The following is a 22,610-nucleotide window of genomic DNA, read 5'->3' on the forward strand; positions in this document are numbered from 1 at the left end:
TAAAGGGCACCAGGTATAAATATTATACCTCAGACGCCACCTCTTCAGTACACTTGTGGATCTGTGGATACTCTGCCAGGAAGAAGGACTGCTGTGCTTCTGAAAGGACTGCCACTCTGCTGGACTGCTGCTCTGAAGGAACTGCTGCCCAACTGCCCTCTTGCCTGGGTGAGAAGGATGGACCTGCTAGTTGGCTGGCCCCCTGCCTGGAATCTTGGGGACAAAAGGATCCATCAATATTGAACTCAGCACCAGGACTCTGTCAGTCCTACCCTGCCATGTGGTGCCGCCCAGTCCGTAACCCTAGGAAGTGGGCCAGAAGGTGCTCTGCAGGCCCACCAAAGGCCCAACAGAACCAACACATCTCCTCTGCTATGCAGCGCAATCCCAAGCAGAACTAGTGGGTCATCTCGAATGCGAGGACTCACCTGACGCAAAGGACTCTGCACCGACTTTGCAGCCCACATCCGAACCGCCACCTGTGCAAAGCTTTCCAAACACTGGCCCTCACACCACAAAATCGCTCATCGACGTCAGCCTCGAGGACGACACAGGTTTATACATTGCAGCCTCTCAACTCCTCAAAATAAATGCCTCACCTCGACTGCACAACATATCCTCAACACTGGATCTCAAAGTGCTGCTGATGGGATCCTCAACGACGATGCAGCACTTCATATTGCAGCTCTGCAGCACATCGGAACCAATGAATCGCCTCATATGCATGACGCATCCCCGGTCCTGAACCTCGCAATGCTCCACAACCAGGACCTTAAGTACTTTGCTCAGCAGGCCTAACTGGGTTCCTGTAGCCAGCCTGAGTTCCATTGGGGTAAACCTGAACTTGTGACTTTGTCCCAGTCCGGTGCTACCAGATATCCACAGTTGGCACTTTGGGTTTTTTGGTGCTATTTTCACTTGAATCTTTAAACATGCTTATCTCTGGTTCTATTGATTGGATTTATGTCATTTTGGTCTTGTTTTATTTATTAAAACATACTCTATTGTTCTAATCTGGTGTAGGTTCCTTTTGTGGTGTGTTCTCACTGTGTTACTGTTTGAGGGGTTACACAAATACTTTACACATTGCCTCTGAGTTAAGCCTGACTGATTGGTGTCAAGCTACCCAAGGGTTGAGCACAGGTTAATTTAGGGTTTGCTTGTGACTTCAACCTGACAAGGATTGTGGTTCCAGCTTGAGTAGGGTTTCACTGCCCTCAAGCAGTAACCCATTTTTCTTACAGTGGTTAATGCTTTTGCTGGAGAGATCTGTGTTTTGCCTAGTCACAGTTTTATTCAATGTGTCGCCTCAAAAGTACATCTGTAACATGCAGATGACAGATTTTTATTTTAAGTAGATAGGTAAGTGGTGTACTACAAGTACTGCAAGTAACACACAGATCCTTTTGTTACTTGCAGTTCATAAATTGCAACTCTTATAATCTAACACAGTGAGCTATGAAGGGCAATGTGTGACTCCAGCACTTTGTAATTCTTATTGTGTCATGTAGGACATCCTACACATCGATTGACACACATGTATTATTTAGTGTCAATGTACAATGTGTGCATGCAATGTAATGACACCCTACATTGGGATGCGGAGCGCTATAAAAGAATTAAATAAAAAGACGTGGTATTTAAATTGTTATTCATGTAACTACTCATAGAGACCGATATATCTGACATTCTTACAGTGCATGCATATCTTTTTATATACCGAGATTGAACAAAGTCAAAAGCTTGCTTCCATATAGATTCTTTTAAGTACTAGTGAAGTGATAACAAGCTGTGCGCCTTTATTTCACTCCATTGTATTGGCATATAGGTGTGAGGCTTCGGATAAGTGCCAGCCAGGATGCTACTCAAACAAAAGGAGGGATGATGACCTTTTAAATCAAGCTTTTGTCTTGGGCCCAGCTGATGCAAATAATAAGCCACCTCAGGCCTGCATGTTGCTTCTCCGAAGGAAAGCAGAAAACATGCAGGTGCTGCTGAATATGTCCTGGTGTGAGAAAAATTACACCAGGACAAGTTCAGTGTGCTTTACTGGGGCCAAACTTATCGGTAGGGTGGACGGCGTACATCTTGGGAAAATAGTGGGCGGACTCCGTCCATCCGCGTGTATCCCTGACTTCTCTCCTTACCTATTGGACTAGTTTTCTAAAGTAACTCCCAAATCGCATACATTTTTAGTGGTTGTAGATGATTGTTAATAATCTGCATACACATTTTATACCTGACAAACAACAGCATTCCAGTTCCATTTAAAATATGAAATGTTATTCGTACTTGCCAAAAGTTCTAATATTTCTATACACTTTAAATTAGTATTACACCTATTAAAAGGTTGTTTTGTCTGATAAAAAGTTACAATAAATGTTTACCAGACTGTACATGTACATATCATTGTAGACATAAATATCCAACTCTGATGCGTTGAGGTTAAAACACATAAGCAAAACACACTTGTTTTAAGTTAGATTTAACTTTTAAGCAAACATGAATATATATATTTAAATCAAAACAGCTGGGGGCGTGTCCAAGATGTGTGGCCTGAATGGACGCATCTTCACGGCTCGCCCGCTTAAAATAGCGGTTGTGGCGTGCTTCGGGCCATCACCGGATCCCATCAGCTGGGAAAGGCGAATCTGGACAGGGTGCAGCATTCCTGGGCATTTGCAAACTGTGGCAGAGCTCATTGGAGAGATCCTTGGTCCGCGAGGGATTCGCACTGAAATTCCCAAAATGGCGACTGCTGCTTTTGTAATGGCTCCGGCGGGCCAAATTGATTGGAATCCTCCCTTCCTGCTATGGTCGAGAGACCCTAGGGCAAAGCTGGCCAGGAACCCAGGCCTGGTGGGCGAAGACTGCATTGGAGGACCAGGGTGGTGCTGCAGCGGACTCTCCCACTTCTCCCACACCTAGCACTGCCAGGACCGCGTAAGCCCAAAGTGATCAGAATGGGGACCACAAGCCACTTCTGGGAGATGTGTGGGACTGAGGTGCAGGAGGTGCAATGAGATGAGGCCCCTGTGCGGATCCCGCACAATCTGCTGCATGCCCAGGGTGGTGCTAGACCTAGTAGGACCAATCCATGAGCACCCCAAAGAATAGCTACGTGGGCCGAATGAAACCAATGTGGTGAGGCCCAGCGACAGAAGCGATGACGCACCCGGAGGAAGTTTGACGCGCACTTCTGGGTCCCTGGTGCGGTGATATCGGCTGCACCCTCCATTACTAGTCTCAAAGGGGGCACCTACTGCATTAGAGACCCAGGTAGCCTTCTGACGCCCACAGACATAATAGACTGTGCAGTGGTGAGAGGTACACACTGTTGAGTAGGAGCTGCATTGGGAGACACAAATCACAAGGGCCATCTCTCAATATAGAGCACGAAAGAAAAGGCTTAGTTCACATACACAACCAGAACAACAACTCCTCCTGTCATAGGGTGCTCTCAAGTTGCAGTTGTAGCCACCCACCACAATAAAAAGGACATTACAATAAAGGGCATGATTAGTAAACTTCCCGCAAAAAATTCTGAACAGTCTTAGGATGTCTCACCTGCTACCACTCCGCACATGGTAGTAACCACTGTGGATGCATCAGACAAGGGAGCACCAGTCAACCGCGCTTTCCTGGAGACGGTATTTGGCACCATATGTCATCAAAATAAAGAGAGAGCTGGGAGACTTGGGTCAAAGAAGTGTCACGCTGGAACAAACCAATAACTCACGTGAAGAGGACCTCGACAAACATCGACGTGAACTACTTGAACTGTGGGACAAAAATAAGGAACTGCAATACCAACTGGGGTACCTTGAAAATAGATTGCGACACTCCACCATTAGAATTAAAGGTGCTCCGCTGTAGGCAGACTCCGGGAGAATGGAAGACTATGCCACCCGCCTGTTCAGACAGGTGGCTCTGGTGCTGAAAGACTAAGAAATTGTGCTGGATCAAACTCACAGAATGGATCAATCTGCTAAGTCACCAGGCTTGCCTCAAGATATCCTGACCTGTTTACACTCCTACCGATAGAAAGAAATCATGATGGCAGCTGTGCGAGATCAGGGCGCCATCACCTTTGAAGGTTTGAAGGTGTGGCTTCTCATCAATCAACCAATTAATGTTTGTATAGTGCTGCACTGCCACCCTAGGGGTATCTGGGCGTCGAGGGTGCAACAACCCAGTCAAAGAGCATGGCCTTGAGATTCTTTCTGAAATCCTGCAGAAAGGGTGTTGTTCAGAGATGGAGGGGCAGGTCATTCCAGGTCTTGACAGCGATGTAGGAGAAGGATTGGCCTCCGCTACAGCGGATGCAGGGGGTGTGCGCTCAGGCTAGCTGGGCAGAGAATAGGTGTCTTGCGGGATGATGGAAATTCAGTTGATGATTGATGTAGGCCAGTGCTAGGCCATGTAGGGTTTTGTAGGTGTGAGTGAGGATCTTGAACTGGCATCTTATCTGGATGGGGAGCCAGTAAAGGTGTCTGAGGTGGTGGTCGATGTGGGTCCTTTTTGGGAAGTCCAGGATGAGTCTGGCTGAGCAGTCTGTATGGTTTGGAGTCACTTGAGGAGATGGGCGGAGATGCCAGCATAGAGGGCGTTGCAGTAGTCAAGGTGTCTAGTGAGGAGGTCCTGAGTGACGGGTTTTCTGGTGTCGGTTGGGATCCATTGGAATATTCTGAGGAGAGTGCAGAGGGTGTTGAAACAGGCTGACGTAACCGAGCTGACTTGCCGTTTCATTTTTTATTTTTTTATTTGTTTATTATTGATGAAAAATCACTCAGGCTTACACTATTACTCGCCTACAACCCGGAGGCCGGCTGTTTCATTACCGATAGGCACTGCACAACCCAACTTATCCCACATCTCGGTGGCTGGGCATCGCTGTCCCCTTATGCAGTAAGTTGACATCTCTATCAATAAGTGAAGCCCATCTAGCCATTCCTCAAAGTCCGGTCACTGGTAGGGGCTACAAAGTTTTCTTCTGCAATCAACAAATAAAACTTAACATCAACCCCCCCCCCCCCCCCCCCCTCCACCCGCTCCCGTCAAAAAATCCTGTCAGCTGCTCCCACGGCTCCCACACACCTGCCATGCCTGGCGTGCCACGCTCTTTAACAGGCCTATTGTCTCTAACCAAAACGTGCACCATTAAACAGTATCGAATGACCTCTTATGACCTCTAGTTATCAAACTGTTCCCCGAGACACACTCCCCCATCTATGCAGCAACCTTCGGTGCTCCAACACGTCACAGAACTCATCTCAGTTCGGACCAGCACTCGCCGCTTCCAGGGCCGGGTCTTCTGTTTCCCCAACCCTAGATGCATCCCCCGTACCACCCCTCCTGAGGTATTCAGCATACAGTCCCCAAAAGTTCTTAGATCTGCTTCTCGGAGGCAGCAGTTCGCTAAACGTCTCCGACTGCGTGCAGCAATAGAGCACGTCTCGTTTCCACTGCACCAACGTGGGCAAGGGACCCCGCATCCAACATATAGCCACCCTGCGCTTGGCGATCAGCATGCCCATGTCTGCTAGTCTACGCGCTGCCTTTGGGAGCCCCCTCGAGTGTCCCAGCAGTGCCAACACTGGATTCGGATTTAATTCCAAGTCAGCTATCTCTCCGATCAGTCGAAATATAGCCTCCCAATATTTGCCTACTCCGGGGCAGTACCACGCCAAATGCATGAAGTCTGCTTCCGGGTGCGCACACCTTTCACATGCCGACCCCTCGCGCAGGCCATATCTGTGCAGCCTTTCCGGAGTGTAATATACTCTGTTTATGAATTTGAAGTGTACAAGCCTATGCTTGCCATGTAATGAAATACGACGTATACCTTCACAGCAATATGACCACATGGCATCGTCTATCACCGTGTCCAGGTCCCCCTGCCAGGCCAATCGGGCTTTAGTATATTTCTGGGATCTCTGTGACATCGCCAAGCAATATAACCTGGACATCATCCCACGAGGGCTTTTGTGCTTGATGAGATACGATAATTCCAGAACATCAGGAGGTTCTACCATATCCTCGCCTAGGTGTTGTCGCCATGCGCCTCTGACCATATGAAATTGAAATCGCTGTAGCGGAGTGGAGGTCTCCAATGTCAACGACACATCTTCCCACGTTTTGGCGATACCGTCCTGAAACAAGTCACCCAGCAAGTGTATGCCTAATTCCCGCAGGGACCACACAACGCCATTATCCCTGCAAGGGGACAACCACACCGCCCATTCAAGAGGCATGGCCGGAGAATACAGCTGCGCCCCCGCAGTCTGCCTAAGCAGCCAGTGCCATGCATGCCGAGTAGAGTTCAAGGAATCTAAGAAACCAGTTCTACGATCGGCTGTCTCGAATATGACCGCGGGTAACGGGAGAGGAGCTGCAAACAGCCTCTCTAGTTTTAGGTATGGGATCGCGTCCTCGCCATGCACCCAGGCATGCACCTGTGCTCCCTGTGCGATCCTATAATATAGTTCCATATCGGGCGCCCCTAGGCCCCCCATGTGGTACGGCAGCGTCAGAACGCTCCAGCTCACACGGGCTTGCTTCCCCGCCCACGCCAGCCGTACCAGTGACTGAGTTAGCCTAGCAAAAAAAGTACGCGACAAAACTATTGGGATATTGGAGAACAAAAATAAAAATCGAGGCAACACTACACTTGCCGTTTCATGGTCAGGAGGTTATCTAGGATGGTGCCTAGGTTGCATGCCTGGTCTGTCGGTGTGGGTGTGGGTTCAAGTTCTGTCGACCACCAGCAGTGATCCCAGATGGAAATGTTCTTGAAGATCAGTACTTCTGTCTTATCGGAGTTGAGTTTAAGGCAGCTGTCCCTCATCCAGTTGGCTACGTTCGTCATGGCATTGCAGAAGTTGGTTCTGGAGGTGGAGGAGTCTTTGGAGAGCAAGAGGATAAGTTGAGTGTCGTCCATGTACAAGATTATTTTGAGGCCGTGGATTCTGATGTTGTATGTAAGGGGGTCATTTAGGTGATGAAGAGGGTGGGGCTGAGGGATGAACCTTGGGGTACGCTGCATATAATGTTCTTGGGTTCAGAGGTGAAGGGAGGCATACAGATGCTCTGAGTGCGACTTGTCAGGATGGAGGTGATCCACTTGAGGGCATTGTGTCCTATGCCAATGTTGTAGAGTCTGTTGATGAGGGTGTGGTGGGGCTCAGTGTCAAACACTGCAGAGAGGTCGAGGAGGATCAGGCCTGCAATCTCTCCATGGTTAAGGAGGATTCTGATGTAGTCTGTGGTGGGGATAAGAGAAGTCGCAGTGCTGTGGTTGGCACGGATTGCTGATTGGGAGGCATCCAGTAGGTGAGTCTGTTCCATCCCGGGTAAGAGAGCTGGAAGATCGGACAGTAACTCTTGAGTTTGCTTGGGTCACCGGAAGATTTCTTTAGGAGGGGTCTGACCTCTGCTTGTTTCCAACTGTCCAGGAAGACTGATGTGGAGATGGAGATCTTGTTGTGGAAGTAATCTAAGAGGGTGTTGCAGTGTTGCAGAGTTCTTGGGAGGGGTGAATGGTGTTCTCTGTGGCAGTCAGGTTGGAGAATTCTTTGACTAACTTAAAGAGGTCTTTTGTGTGGTTGGCTGCTATGTTGATGTGGGCTGTGATGACCTCTCTCTTGGTTTCTTTGTTCCTATGGTGGTAGTTGCAGAGGCCTGAATTGTAGGTGGCTCTGTCGGTGAGGTTCTTTGAGGCGCGCCAATGCCTTTCGAGTTGGTAGCCGTTGCGCTTTGAGTTCTGGGGTGTATCAGCTGGCTTGTATTGAGGTTTTGTTGGAGTTTGCTGGATTCATCGGGACAACTCGGTCAGCGCATTTGGTGATCCAGTCAGAGAAATTCTGGATGGCCAGGTTGAGGTCTGCTGAGGTTTCGGTAAGGTGGACCTGAGGACCTGTGTCCACTGTGTCTCAAATATCTTGCCCCAGCTGCTGTGTGAAGAGCAGTGGTGCGCTGGGCTTTTTAGATGGTGAAGTGTACAATGGTGTGGTAGAATCAGGTGAGTTCTGAGAGGTGGCTAAATTTGATTTTGATGCTGGATATAAAAATGGCATCGAGAATATGTCCAGCTTTGTGTGTGGGTTCGGTGACCAGTTGTGTGAGGCCAATGTTGTTCAGGTTCTCCAGGAGGGAGGTGGAGTTGGCATTGTTGGGGTCATCAATGTGGAAGTTGAGGTCGCTGAGCTCAACTCCACCTCCCTCCAATTAAATGGAAGCCGGTCGGGGAGGATGGCTGTTGGCGGTCAGCTAGGCAAAACCGAGGTGCTGATCAGTGTCAGTGAAGGAGCAGCGAGGCAAGACCATGGAGGTCAAGGGCTGCTCACAGGTTTCCAAACCAACGGTTGTCAATATTGAATTTATGCGAGTGCCCTCACCACATGACGTTGGACATGAAGTTAGGTCCAGTACTTGTTACCCTTTGAAAGACCTATCGAATATGCCCTGAAGAAGGAGCCTATATTGGATATATAGGATCTCCGAAACGCGCGTTGGCGCTGGTCTTGTGTGATTTTATGCCTCATTGTTTTGTATACCTTCCTATTTTATAATAACAATTTTTTCTGTTTTTCTGTTAACTGTGTTTTTTATTGTCTCAGTTTCTGTATTGTGTTATGTTCAGGTGTTATTCATTTAGGTCATTATGGTGCGGGTTGTTCATGATAAGCTGCATTTATGTCTCATTATTGTGATGTAATATGTATTATATGTATTAGTATATAATGGAAAATGTACATATATGTGTTTTTAAAAAAAAAAAACAAAAAAAATGACAAAAATTACTAAATAAATGAAGTGATTTATTTTTGTACACCGTTGGCTGTGGGTTCCGCCTTATTATATGGACATAGTGCCTAATATTGAAATAGATAGGTGTAGGAAGCCCTGTTGTGTCCTATAGTTTACTCCCACACTGATCCGCCTTTATAACTCTTTCAGCATCAAAGGCACCCTAACAGACACTAGAGAAGCGCTTATCACGGTTCTCACCAAACCTGGGAAGGTCCTCCTATCATCCCATTTCACTATGGAATGTAGAGGCTAAAATTTTCACCAACATATTGGTGACCCGTCTCGGTGCTTAAATGCAATGATTAATGGATCCCGACCAGGCCAGTTTTATTCCTGAAAGAGGCTGTGGTGAGAACACCAAGTACCTCTGTCATCATATAGATAAAATCCATCGCTCTCACACCCCCAACTGTTGGTTGATTCAGAGAAGGCATTTGACTGAGTGCATTGGTCATATCTCCAGCTAGTACTGGCTAAAGTGGCCTTGGCGCCAGATTTAGGCACTGGGTATAAGGTCAGGGTAAATGGACGGCTTTTGCAATCCTTTAATGTAGAGCACCCCACCCGAAAGGGTTGCCCTTTGTTGCTGCTCCTCTTTGCTCCGTACATGGAGCCATTTGCAGAGAGAGTGCGTAGACACTCCCATAGTGGGAATACCTGTGTGAGGCAGGGAGCAGGAATTAGCCTTATCTGCAATCCTCCACGTCCCGTCCACCACTGATTAAGGAACTGGAAGCCTTTGGGAAAGCCGCTGGCTTTAAGGTTAACATTCAAATATCACAGGCTCTTACCCTCATCCTCTCTCAGGCCGACCAACCCCAGATGGAACTACTCTTTCCCTTTGATTAGCCCTCTCAAGAGGTCACCTATTTGGGCCTACAATTACACCATTCCTCAGAACGCATGGTGAAACGCAATTATGCCATACTGCTCTCCACGGCTACACTGGACTTGCACACTTGGCAGAGAAACTCTCTCTCGTGGCTGGGAAGACTAGCCGCTTTCAAAATGACCTTACTGCCTAAGATATTATATGTCATGCATTCACTGCCACTACAACCCCCACCCCAGGTCATTAACAAGCTGCAGCACCTAATCAAAGACTACATCTGGGTGGGTTAAAAAGCATGCCTGGTGCACAAGGAGGCATACAAATGGGGGTTCCCCAATTGATACGTTACTATCAAGCCGCGCAGCTCCATTACCTAGTAGAGGGATCCCAACCTAGCACGGATAAGCACTGGTGTTTTATAGATCAGGCAATTGTGAGGATCCATATTTGGAAAATACCATGGCTGCCCAAATCACATCGACCACCAGGGGTCTACATCTCCCCCATAGTTAGGGCAACTGTGGGCACATGGAACAGGGTACAACTGACACAAAACTCTCTACCCGCATCTCACCACAGATGCCGATTATGGGGAATCCTAACATCCCCCTGGCTTTTCAAAGGACAGCATTTTCGCACTAGCAGGACGCCAACTGTAAGAGAATAGGGGACATATTTGACCCAAATGGCCTTATGGACTTTGCTCAAGTTCAGGCTAATTATAGCATTCCTTCCACCGCCCATTGGCAAAATGTCGCAATTAGACACTGGGTTTCACAGCCACACATACAACCCCATGCCAGTTGAACCCTCACTTCTTTTGAGAAGTGGATCCTAACCCATGACAAAGACAAGAGACTCCTCTCTGACATATATACTTTCCCTAATGCCCTGACACTAAATACTAAATCTATGGCACAGCAAAGCTGGGATATAGAATGTGAGTGTGCCTTCACTCCTAAGGAATGGGCAGACATTTTACACCGAGCACACACATCTGCCTGTAGTGCCTCTGGCAAGAAGACCTTACTCAAAATTGTACACTACTCGTATTATACACCTTCTCAAACAATTAAATGCAAGCCGAGTGGGGAGTATGGCTGTTGGTGGCAGTGCGGACTCTTGAGTACACTGCCACACATTCTCTGGCACTGCCCAAACTTCAACAATACTGGACAGATAGATGCTTTTGCGGTCAATAATGAGATGTATGGCACAGACTTATCCAGGTTCCCTAGTTATATACTGTTGGGTCTACCCAATGTATTTACCTACCCTTTGCACTCTGCGAGGGTCGGTGCTGCTACCCTTGGCCTTTGTGCGGCAAAACAGGTCATACTGTCTAAATGGGGCACTGATAGCATACCGACAAAGCTGGACTGGCAGCACAAACTCTGGGGGCTTCTTGGCATGGAGAGGTTGACAGACAGCAGTAGTGGAATGCAAACTGCCACTGTTTAACAAAATATGGGGACCTTGTATATGATTCCTATCTCAGGAATCCAGGGAACTCTCCCGCCTGACCTACCTGCAGGTCCTACACCTTACACAGGAGCAACCTGACATTGACTCAGGAGAACTGGTCACTGACTAGTAGGTGCCATTCCCCAAGAGTCTGTACACTTTGCATCTTATGCCACTATAATCCGTTGAGCGCCCCTTCCCCACCCTTCCCACTACAGTTTCCCCTCTCCCCCCCTTCAACCCTTAATGATCCCCCACTTTCATCTCTCTGAGTTTATAACTTACTGCTCTAACTATACCTCACCGGCCTCTGGATGTAGGTGGGGATGTTTATGTAATGTTGTTTTCTGAAAACTCAATAAAACAGATTTTAACCTAAATCAGAACAGCTGTTAGGGAAGCATATGCAAATAACAACTGTTACTTTAAGTGCTATGAAAGTTATAAGTGTTCATTACAAATGTAAAATCATGTTTGCTATTCATTGTCACTTTATATTGAACGAAAATGGTAGTTGTGTTTTTCGTTTGTCCCTCAATAATACATTTGGGTGTACAAAGTACACTTTGGCTAACGGAGACATGGACTAGATTACTTTCTTGCTTATTTGTGACATGTTCAGACTAATATGTAGACCGCATTGTTCATTTATGTAAAGCACAGTTCTGAAGTGAAATGTAAATTAAGGGTTTCCCATAAACCAGTTACTGTTTATGCTGGCTTGAGATTGCTGCCTTTACATGTGATTTTGTAAAACTTCCCATATGAGCCAAGCATATAGAAAAGCGGAACAGAAACATAGGAAACACTGATACTCATTTCAATGTTTTCAAACTCCAATTCATAAAAACAAAAAGTAAATAAAGTCAATAAAAAGTAGAAAAGTATAGTTTTAAAGAACTGAAATACTTCATGCACATCTACTCAAGGTGTGCATTGTACTCCAATCTTAAAGAGATTAAGTATAATTATTGGATTTATAGCTCTTTGAGTGATCCTATAATGATACCTTTAGCACCACTCAGGTACTTGACATAAACTGCGTGAGTCAGTGCTGGGTCTGTAGTAATCCGCTACCTTATCTCCCTGAAGCGTACTTGTGCATGAATTTCCAAATGTAATTCCCATTAAAAGTATCTCCTTGACAGAAATACTCATCGAATGAAGTGTGGGAGGCCAGGTAGGGATTGAAGGGATTCTACAGGTTATACTTTTGATTGCTTGTCAGCTTTTTTCACTCTTCGGTGTAGATGCTCCTGAAGGATTCTTCCTAGGGAATGAGATTAGAAAAAAGGCCCAGGGTGCAAATCAATGCACATGGAGAAACAGCAAACAAGGACGACATGCCTTAGTCTGATGTTTTAAATAGTATATCTCTGCATCTCTTGAGTAATGCTAGTTGAGCCATTTGTACTAAGTGCCCCAGTTTTCCTCCCAAGAACTCATTGCAAACAAGGTCAAAACACTATCATCTTCACCAGCACATTTTCAATGCTTTCTTGACTGCTCATCCACGTTCTTCTGCGTTCCCTCCAGTGTGTATAATGTGCAGCCTTGCACCTCCTACATCTCCTACCTACTAGTACTGTTTGTTGCCACTCCTATTATATCTTATAGCTCTACCATTTGCCCACATGGCCCAACTTTCAATCCTATTTCCTCAACTCTCCTGATCAATAGGATCCTGCCACATGCTGCGTTTGTTTATAGCCCACTGTAGCCTTCTTGTACCCTCTTTGCAGATGACATCTTCTCTCACCTGCTAATTAACGCCCCTTTTCTCACCAGCCTGATTAACTGTGGACACAGCAGCTGGAGCAGTCTGAGTGACATAATCTGATTGTCATCAAAATCAAATCATCATTTACCATGCTGGTGGGGAACTTCATCCTGGTAAACATACATCAACCTCTTCTGGTGACATAAAATGACTGTAAACATATAGATTGTGTTTGAACCCCTTTCCCTTTTTGCCTGACATAATCTCAGATTATATCTAACACTATAATCCAGTCTGGGGGCACTTGGTGAAGGCACCTCGTGCATGCTTTCTTCAAGTGTTCTGCTTTTGTGCAATATTGATGATAACATTTTAAATGTATTTGATTTGTTCCTAAACCTTGGTAGTTTGGGCTTTTCATTCCTTTCTGCATTTCTACTTTCAGCCCTCAAATTCAAACAGCTCACAATCCTTATTAAACGGGAATATCCCATCGATGTAAAAGTTCATAACACAATAGTGCATACCAAAATCTCTCCTTCTCATTCTGGAACTGGCTTGTCACGTGTACATCTCATGCTGACTTTTCTGTTTAACAGAACCACTTTCTTCCTGCCCTTTCTTTTTGCAATCCTGCCACTGTACCTTTGCAATAGCCCAGGGCCTCTGCTCAAAATTCAGTCTGAGTGCCTCAATAATCCCTACTGTGCTTTAATGAATCAGGTTTATCAACAACAAATCCTCTCTTTAGAGGTCCTCCCACATGTGCCAGCTCAAGGTATGACTGCTCCATCTGCATTGAAAACATCTCATATAGAAAACCTTACAAAGTATGTGCCTTGAGACTAGTAGCAGCTCGTTGCTAGAAATTGGGTCACTGGTTAAATGGGGTATGAGCCCTGATCAAGCAGTAAGCACAATGCTAGTCAGGGTAAAGGCAGGCAATCCCTCAATTAACCTGTGCTCACCCTCTGGTAGGTTGGCACAGAGTAAGGCTTTACTTTAGAGGCAGTGTGCATAGTTTTTGTGCAACACTTCAAACAGTAAAATAGTAAAAACACCACATACAATGATTCCGCACCAGGTTAGAAAAATAGCTCTGATTTAATAAGCAAAACATGACTGAAACAAAACAAATTCAATTAGTAGAACCAGAGATATTGATGTTTAAAGTTTATAGGGAAAAATAGCACCAAAAAGCAAACAACGCTGTTAGAGTCGGGGATCTCTGGTTGGTGCAAGGATGTCCTTGTGTCAAGCAGGGACCCTCTCCTCCACGTCAGGGCAAAGGATAACCCCTTTTGGAATGACCCTTGCTCACCCTCTAGGTGCGTGGCGTGAGCAGCCAAGGCGATTCTTCAGGCGTTGTTGGTTAAGCACTTACAATCACGCACACAGTAAATACATCAATCCCCCCAGAAACGGACACCAGGCTTAGGTATGTGAAAATACGCTCCTTTATATAAAAATAGTTATCTCAATATGCAGACTTATCACAAGACTAGTAACGTTGTTTGGATGCCACCAGGTTATAAAGCAGGCAAGCAGTTCTTTAAGCGGGTACTTCTTTAGTCTTTTATCAATGTCACTTGAGGGATTCCAGTCTTGACTTACTTCAGGCCTACCGCGGCTCACGCAGCGCGCCTGCGCCGTGCACAGCTCTTCCCGGCAGCTCCGGGGCAGCGGGAGGTGAGACGGGTGTGCGGTGCGGATAACGGGGAAATAAGGCGGTGCGGGCCCCGAGCCCGATACTGGAACTCCTTTAGTGATGTGGAGAGTCGGCACAGGTCGGTGCGACTCTCAGCTTGGGAAGTGCTCTTGGGTCCTCAATCAGCGGGTGTGGGCAGGTAGGCAGGCGCGGGCAGCGACCCTCAGCACGGCGGTGCAGGGGGGTCTCCACAGCGGGGGCGGCGCGGCCTGAGATGTCCGGGGATAGCAAAGCGGGGTCACAGGGCACGGTCAGTGCAGCTGGGTGACCCGGCGTAGATCACAGTCGTCGGACGGATTCCGGCGGGAGGGGTGACAGCGCGTTCAGCGCACTCCAGTGGCAGGCGGTGACAGGGGTGCAGGCAACCTAGCCCGGGGACAGAGAGCGGCTCCGGACGGAGCGGGGCTCTCACGGGGTTGAGGCACGCAAGCTCCTGAGTGTCACAGCCCTAGGAGGGGCGATGAGGGGCGCAGTCTCTTTCCAGCGGGATGCACACACGGCTCGAATTGGAGGACGAGCAAAAGCACAGAGAACCCACTGGTCCTGGGGTTCAGTTCAGGGGGCAAGCTCAGATCAAGCCCTTGGAGAATGTTCAAGCACAAAGTAGCAAAGTCTTTTCAGCGAGTCTTTTCCTCTCCTTTCCCAGCAAGGCAAGCAGCAGGCCAGTCCTTCCAGCGTCTTCTTCTCCTCCTAGTCGGGCAGAGGTTCTTTGTGGTAAACAGGATTCTGATTTCTTAGGAGCCAGGCTCCTACTTTTATACCGTGATTCTTTTGTTCCTTAGCGCCAGGGGGCCTGGGCCTGGCCCAGTCCAGTTCTGGAGCACTTTGTTATGGTGACTCTGCTCTTTCCTTTCAGCAGCAGGGCAGAGACATCAGCCGCTCCACAGGGGGCGGCGCCGGCTTTGTGGTGGCAGAGCATAGGTCTATTCAAGAGTCAAGGTGTACTCCTCCCACCCATCCTGGTGTCATCTCTCTACCCACCACCTGGCAGCCAACCTGTCTCTGGGGATTCCCCAACCCTGCTCCTTACTGTTGCTAGGCAGAACACACACACACAGCAGAGGCGGACTGAAATGGCCAGGTCAGTAAATACTAACTTTCTAAAAGTAGTATTTACAAACCCAGGATATTAAAATAAACTTGACTACAAGAAGTATTTTATTATTCTGAGTTCAGGCATACTAAACTTGACATTCTACCATGCTCTATGAGTCCACTGGGGTCACAGCGTGTAGTGACTCCAGCAGCCCATTCTGGCCTATGGAGAGCAGGTAGCCTTCAATAGTGAAAAACGGAAATGGCTGTAATTCACTACTAAGACATGCCACACACATCAGGGCATGTCCTACCTTATGCCTACAATGCACCCTGCCCTTGGGCCTACCAGAGGGGTGGCTAATATGTAGGTAAGGGAAGGTTTAGGGACTGGCAAGTGGGGGCACTTGCGCAGTCAGCGCGATAGTCCCAGACTGCACGCAGGGTCTGTGGTGGCAGACCCTAGACACATTTTTCAAGGCTGCTTTCTGTGGGTGGCGCAACCAGCGCTGCAAGCCCACCAGCAGCATTGGCATTCACAAGCCCGGGCAGCCCTGGTGCACTTTTCTGGGGACTGACAGTAAATCCAATAAACCAATCATGAACATCAATTACAGGTACACTTTACCTAGGGAGCACTTGCGCTGCGGCACGGATTAGCCGTGGCGCGGCGCCCTGAGCGGACAACACCAGCAAAACAATCGAGGCACACCATCAAAAAGTGGAAGGGAAACTCACGCCAAGGTGCCAGGTCTAACAAACGCTATTGGGGATATCTGGTCATGCCGGACTGGGACAAAGTCACAATTTCAGGCTGACCACATAAGCACACGGGCCGCGTACAGGGACCCAGTTAGGCCTGCTGAACAGAGTACCTTAAATCCTGGTTGCAGAGCACTGCTGGGATCCGCGTCAAAAATGTGTTGGTTCCATGATTTGGTGAGGCTGCGGTGAGAGGTCCTGATGTTTTGCAGTCGAGGATCCTGTCAGTGGGACATGCGACGTGAAATCCGGTGATGAGGATGCGAGGCTCAGCCGAGGTGATGCATCAATTCCAATGAGCAGTAAATCTGCGATCCGGCGTTTTGGAGGCATCATTGAGACACAATGAAGGAAGCGAGGAGCTTGTGCCAGAGAAAGTGTTGCGCAGCAGCGGTTCCGAATGCGATGTATCGGTCCTAAGATGCAGGAGACTGCGGAAATCCGAGTCTTTTGCGACTGGCACAATCCACACAGCAGCAGCAATGCATAGGTTCTGCTCAGGGATGCGCCACTCAGCAGAGGAGATACGTCGGCTCTGCTCAGGGATGTGTCACTCAGCAGAGAAGATGCATTGATTCCGCTGGCAAGCACCTTAGGCCCACTTCCAAGGGTTCAGGACTGGAGTGGCACCACTTGTCAGGGTAGAGCCACAGATGGCAGAATCCAGGTGCAGGAGTTTGAAGCCTGTTATGCCCCTCAGGCTTCAGATTAGGAGGCCAGTTAGCTATCCCTTGGAGCCCCTCTAAGTTCTAGGGTCAAGAGATGCCGGTCCAGTCCTTCGCATTCAGACAAAGAGGGCAGTAGGCAGAAGATCAGCACAGCAAAGCAGGAGATCAGCAGAGTGCAGTCTAGCATAGTGGCAGTCCTTCAGCAGCACAGCAGTCCTTCCTGGCAGACTATCAACAGGTCCAGAAGTGTACTGAAGTAGTGGTGTATGAGGTCCATTACTTATACTCAGTGATGCCTCTGAAATGGGGGAACCGTTCAAAGACATGTCTTTAAAGTGCACAGACTCCCCGTGTCACTTGTTTTCAGCCCATTGGGTTGTTCCTCTTTGCGTCTTATCCATGGAAGTAAATAGAAAGAGATGGGTCCGTCTCTTGGATAATATTGCCAGAAAAGTGCAGATTTTATTTTCTCCTAATAAGAAACAGATCTATTGAACAAGAGAAGAAAAAGAACCTGAGTCATATCCAGAATAATCACCCAAATATTAAAAACAAAAGGTTTAGCAAAGTCTCTCCCATGCTTGACATTACTCATCGGGAATTCATTAACTAATTCGAGTCACCAGTTTATATTGAAAATTTAGAGGTCGTTGACCAATGCAAAGTCTGTGGTTGACCTTAAGGTTAAATGAACTGTCTTTGTTTTGTCACGACTTAGGGCCTGATTACGAGTCTGAATCGCAGTGGCGCGGCTGTCCAGCCACTGCCGCACCGGCGGTCCAACCGCCCTATTACAAATTGGGCAGTCAGACTGCCATTGCAATGCCGCAAATGCCAGGGATCAGGGATCCCTGGCGGTGGCGCAGCAGTCTTGAGGCCGCAATATGCTTGACGTACCCCAGTACCAGCACAGCATGGACTGCACCAGTCCATGCCTTTCAGGAACTGCCTTTGATGTTCCCATTGCAGTGCCTATTTCATAGGCACCACCATGGGAACGCCAAAGAACCGCTCGCCAATGACTAAAAAAGTAATAATCTGCCAGGCGGTGCACTCACAGGTTTGGCTGACCCGCTCCTGCACTGCCAAACTCGTAATCAGGCCCTTAGTCACCATGTCAAAATGACTCTGTTGTTAATTGTCTGTGGCTTGTACAGTGAGCATAGTAATCCATTTTTGTTTAGTTATATCTCCTGTCATATTATGTTTTTGATTGAAGAATTTTTTTATTATTTTCCTTTGCATGGTAAACAAGCAAACGAAACTCGAACTCAAATGATCAATTCCACCTTCCCCTCTCTAACTCGCCTTTTCAAGTGATACTACACTGCCCATGTAAGGAATTCATGGGGCGTTCCTGTTTGTGCCATATCTACGCAATGGGTAGTATGGACATTCATCCTGCCTGCCTTTCAATTATCCCCCAAGCACCTCCATTCTTCATGTCACTCAGCGCAGTCCAGAGGCCTCCATCTTGTCACCTCTCTCCCAGGGGCCCATGTACTTCTTGTCAATAAGCCTTTTTACTGGCTCCAGTGTTCTCCCTAGTTTTCAGGGCTGCTGGCACCAGGAATTGCCATAGATGACCTATGGGCTGGCTGGAGAGGGATGAGTCACATCCTCCCTCTCCATCATCTTTGCCACCATGTATGTGCAACCCTCCAAATGTAATACAAGTGAGTGCTGTTTATTGTCTTTTTACAACAAATATTGTGCTGTGTTAAGTTTAGTTTTACCTTTTCCTCAAGTAATTAAAGTCCATCTCCATATTCAGGGACTTCTTCTGAAAGATGATTACTTGCCACACTTGCTATGTCTGGGAAATTACCCTCATGCACAGTTGTATCTTGTAGAGACTGATGATTTAAGGGATGTAAGGCTTATTCATTGTGATCCTTCCTGAGTCAACCATGTTTTGGGGAGACATACTGATGCTTCTGACCATGTCAATTATATAAGTTAACCTGGAAACCAACCTAGAGGATGCGCTGGCAAGAGGACACACAATATATTTTACTGCTGCCTGCTGAGCTGTGGCCACTGTACCTTTTTTCCAGTGCTAATAGATCAATGACTCTTGATCTACCAAGAATCTTGTGTAGCCATACAAGCACTACAGTAAAATCTTCTCTAGTGTGATAATTGACATTAGATGCACCTGAGTTACCAGTATCTGTGCTTGATGTACCTTGTTCAATTTCAAAAAACCAAATCAGCACAGAGAATGTTTCTGGTGATGCTGCTGGTGTTGGTTTTGTAGCAAAAGGTGTGACTTGTAATGGTGAATGTTTTACTAGTGGTGCATGCTACTGTTGAGATATGCTGCTGGAGGCACACACATACTCTTCAGAGGTTGGTGAAGACAGCTCTTCAATTCTTTGTTGCCATTGAGGCTGCACTCTTTCATCTCAGAGTTCATGCACATTCTTGACAATCATGTTCCTATAAATGAAGATAGCCAGTGATGACAAAAAGGAATGATAGTAGGAAGCATATGATTGCAACTTGGGATCCGAATAGTTGCAAAGATGTACTCTTCGAAGATGTTTTTAGTGAAGCTGCTGATGGTTTTGTTACATAAGGTTTAACTTGTAAACGTGATTGTTTTGCCAGTGGTAGGCCCTGCTCGTGCAATATGCAACTGAAGCCCCAGCATGCTCTCCTGAGGTTAGTGAAGAAAATACTTAGGTTATTCTTTGCCATTAAATCTGCAGTTTTTCATCTGAAAGTTCTGTCACTTTCTTCACAATTAAGTTCATATAAATTGAGAAATCCAGGACAGAAAAAGCAATTAAATTAGACAGCCCATGTATGTAATGTGGATACAGTATAGATGCACAGAAGTGCATGATCTCTGATTGCCAGACAAAGGAGTAAGCTGTTGGCTAAGCCAGCACCTCTTCATTAACACTGGTAAATGATTCCGCCACAATTTGTGAACGGGTGTGCAGCAAGTGTAACAGTGGGACAGTTTAGCTTCACTGCTGACTTTCTGCATTGAAATTTCAGATGTGTGAGCATTTTGATCAAGCACTCCATTAGTCCCTATTTTCAAAATCCATGGACTTTTGGTAGCCTCAAGGATTAATCAATCAAGGATTTATAAAGCGTACAATATCACCTGTGAGGGTCTCAAGGTGTGGGAGTTGCTAGCTGCTTCATGCTGGTCTGTTCATTCGAACAGCCAGCTCTTGAGTCCTTTCATGCATACACAGAGCAATGAGGCGGTACTGAGGTGCAGGGGAAGATCATTCCAAGCTTTGGCCATCAGGAGGCAGATCCGAGGGTGTGGAGGGTGTCTGTGTTTGCGAGAAAGAGGGAGGAGTATTGTAAGTGTGTGGTAGGTTGGTGGAAGGTTAGGCATTTCTTGAAGTATACTGGTTCTTAGTTGTGCAGTGCTTTGTATGCGTGGTTCAACACCTTGAACTGGCATCTCTTCTAGATCAGAAGCCAGTGTAGCTTCTTGAGGTGTGGTTGATGTGGGTCCTTCTGGGGATGTTGAGGATCAGTATAGCCGCTGAGTTTTAGTCTGTAGTCTCTTCAGGAGGCGTGCAGTGTTTCCTATGTAGAGTGTGTTCCCATAGTCCAGGCTGCTAGAGATGAGGGCCTGAGTGATGGCTCTTCTGGTGTTGACTGGCAGTCACCTGAGAATCTCTCAGTGCATGCGTAGTGTGTGGAAGCAGTCGGATGAGACTACATTTACTTGTTTCTTCATAGATAGCTTGCTGTCCAAGATGATGCCAAGGTTGCGGGTGTTGTCTATCGGTGTGGGAGGTGAGCAGAGTTTAGTAGGCCACCATGTGTCATTCTATAGCAAGGTGTTGTTCTCTAAGATAAGGCCTTCCGTCTTGTCCTTGTTGAGCTTGAGACAGTTTTCTTCATCCAGTAGGCAACGTTAATCATACATCTGTGGAAGCTGGCTCTGGTGGTGGAGGGGTCTTCAGACAGCGAGAGGATGAGCTAGGTGTCGTCAGCATAGGAGATGATGTTGAATCCATGTGATCTGACGGTGATGGCCCGGAAGGGTTAAAGGGTGATCCTTGGGAGACGCCGCAGATGATCTGCTTGGGTTCTGAGGTGAACAGTGGGAGACGGATTTTCTGGGTTCTTCCTGTGAGGTATGAGGCGATCCATTTGAAGGCATCTCTCTGTATTCTGATGTGGTGAAGTCTGTTGATCAAGATGTGATGGGAGACATGTCAAAGGTGGCTGATAGGTCCAGGAGGATGAAGGCTGAGGGATGAGGGCAGTAGCATCTCCTCCCCTTTTGTAGCACATTAAGGGGGATATTCTCAGGAACTTGTGATAATCATCGCAAAATTAGCTTAACGCAACTTTGCACATTGAAGTCTATCGCGGGAAAATAACACTGTGATAACGTGATATTCTCAAGCCGGCGGTACCATGCGATAGGCTCAGGATAATGCATCAAATGTCCCCAATAAAGTCAACGTGATGCTGCAAAAATGTGAAACACGAACACAAAAAAGCTGCGATGAGGCAATTAAAAAATCAGCGAAAACCAGCGACAGGCCTGCAATTCCCACTCGTCATGTGGGAAAATGCACTATAAAAGCAACTTTAAAAAAGGGAGAAAAAAGAAACTGCGTAGCATCATGGATGCACCCGGACTGAGGGCAGAACCCTACGTGTACCCCACAATCCCCACCAACCACCAGCAAGGAACCTCGTGGTCGGGAAGGCCAAGGAGAAGAGGAAGAGGCAGCCGGGGTGCAGTCCGCAGGAAAACCAGATCAGCGTCACAGAGGTGACAGAACACTGCCATCCACTGAACGTCAATATGACAAATGTGAATGCAGTCAGAGTGTCGAGGAGGTCTATGGAGGAGGACAAGAGGCGCTGGCATGATGTGAAAAGCCAAACTGTGGCGAGGCGCAGCCTGCTAACCCGTCCTCCTTTGCCCCTTTTACTGATCAGATGCCGCCTTGCCTGTCACAATGTCCCCTCCTCTATTTTCAGACTCCTACTCCTGAGGCACACTGTCCCTTTAAGACTTCACTTTCCCCGGCCTCCCCGGCCGCTCACGTGACTTGGTCAGCTGACATATCTTTCTTCAAAGAGGAAGAGACGGAGGAACTAGCGTGCTCGTCGTGGACTCGTCTACCTGCATCGGAGGAGCCAGACCCTGAAGTACGGACCTTCCTTGTGGCGCCAGGGCTAAGAGGACTGCGGAACTCTGCTGAGCCGAAAGCGGAGCTGAAAGCAGAAGCCCAGCAGACGGAAGGATCATCAAACGAGGACCAGGGAAAGAGGGAGACGGACACGCTCCGGCAACACGCTGAAGCCTGCCACCGTCCAGGAGGGTCGTGGCTTAAAAAAAGGTACGGGGCCAACTGGGGGCTGTGTGGGACAAGGGGAAGTCGAGAGGAAGGGACGGGCCACCCGTTAGACCACTATAGCTTGGGGCCGTGTTTAGATGCCATACTCTCACGGTGTGTAAGCACGTCTAGGAAAGAAACAATGCGTCACTGGTGTTGGTCCGGTGTTTGCTCCTTCACTCCCCCTTTCCTGGTTTTTAATGTGCCACAACTCAACGTTCCCCTTACGAGGTCTTTTCTTTCCTTTTTTTGTGTTTCTGCTTACTGAGTC

Source organism: Triturus cristatus, chromosome 4_1 (genome assembly GCF_964204655.1).
Source record: "Triturus cristatus chromosome 4_1, aTriCri1.1, whole genome shotgun sequence".
Lineage (NCBI taxonomy): Eukaryota > Metazoa > Chordata > Amphibia > Caudata > Salamandridae > Triturus > Triturus cristatus.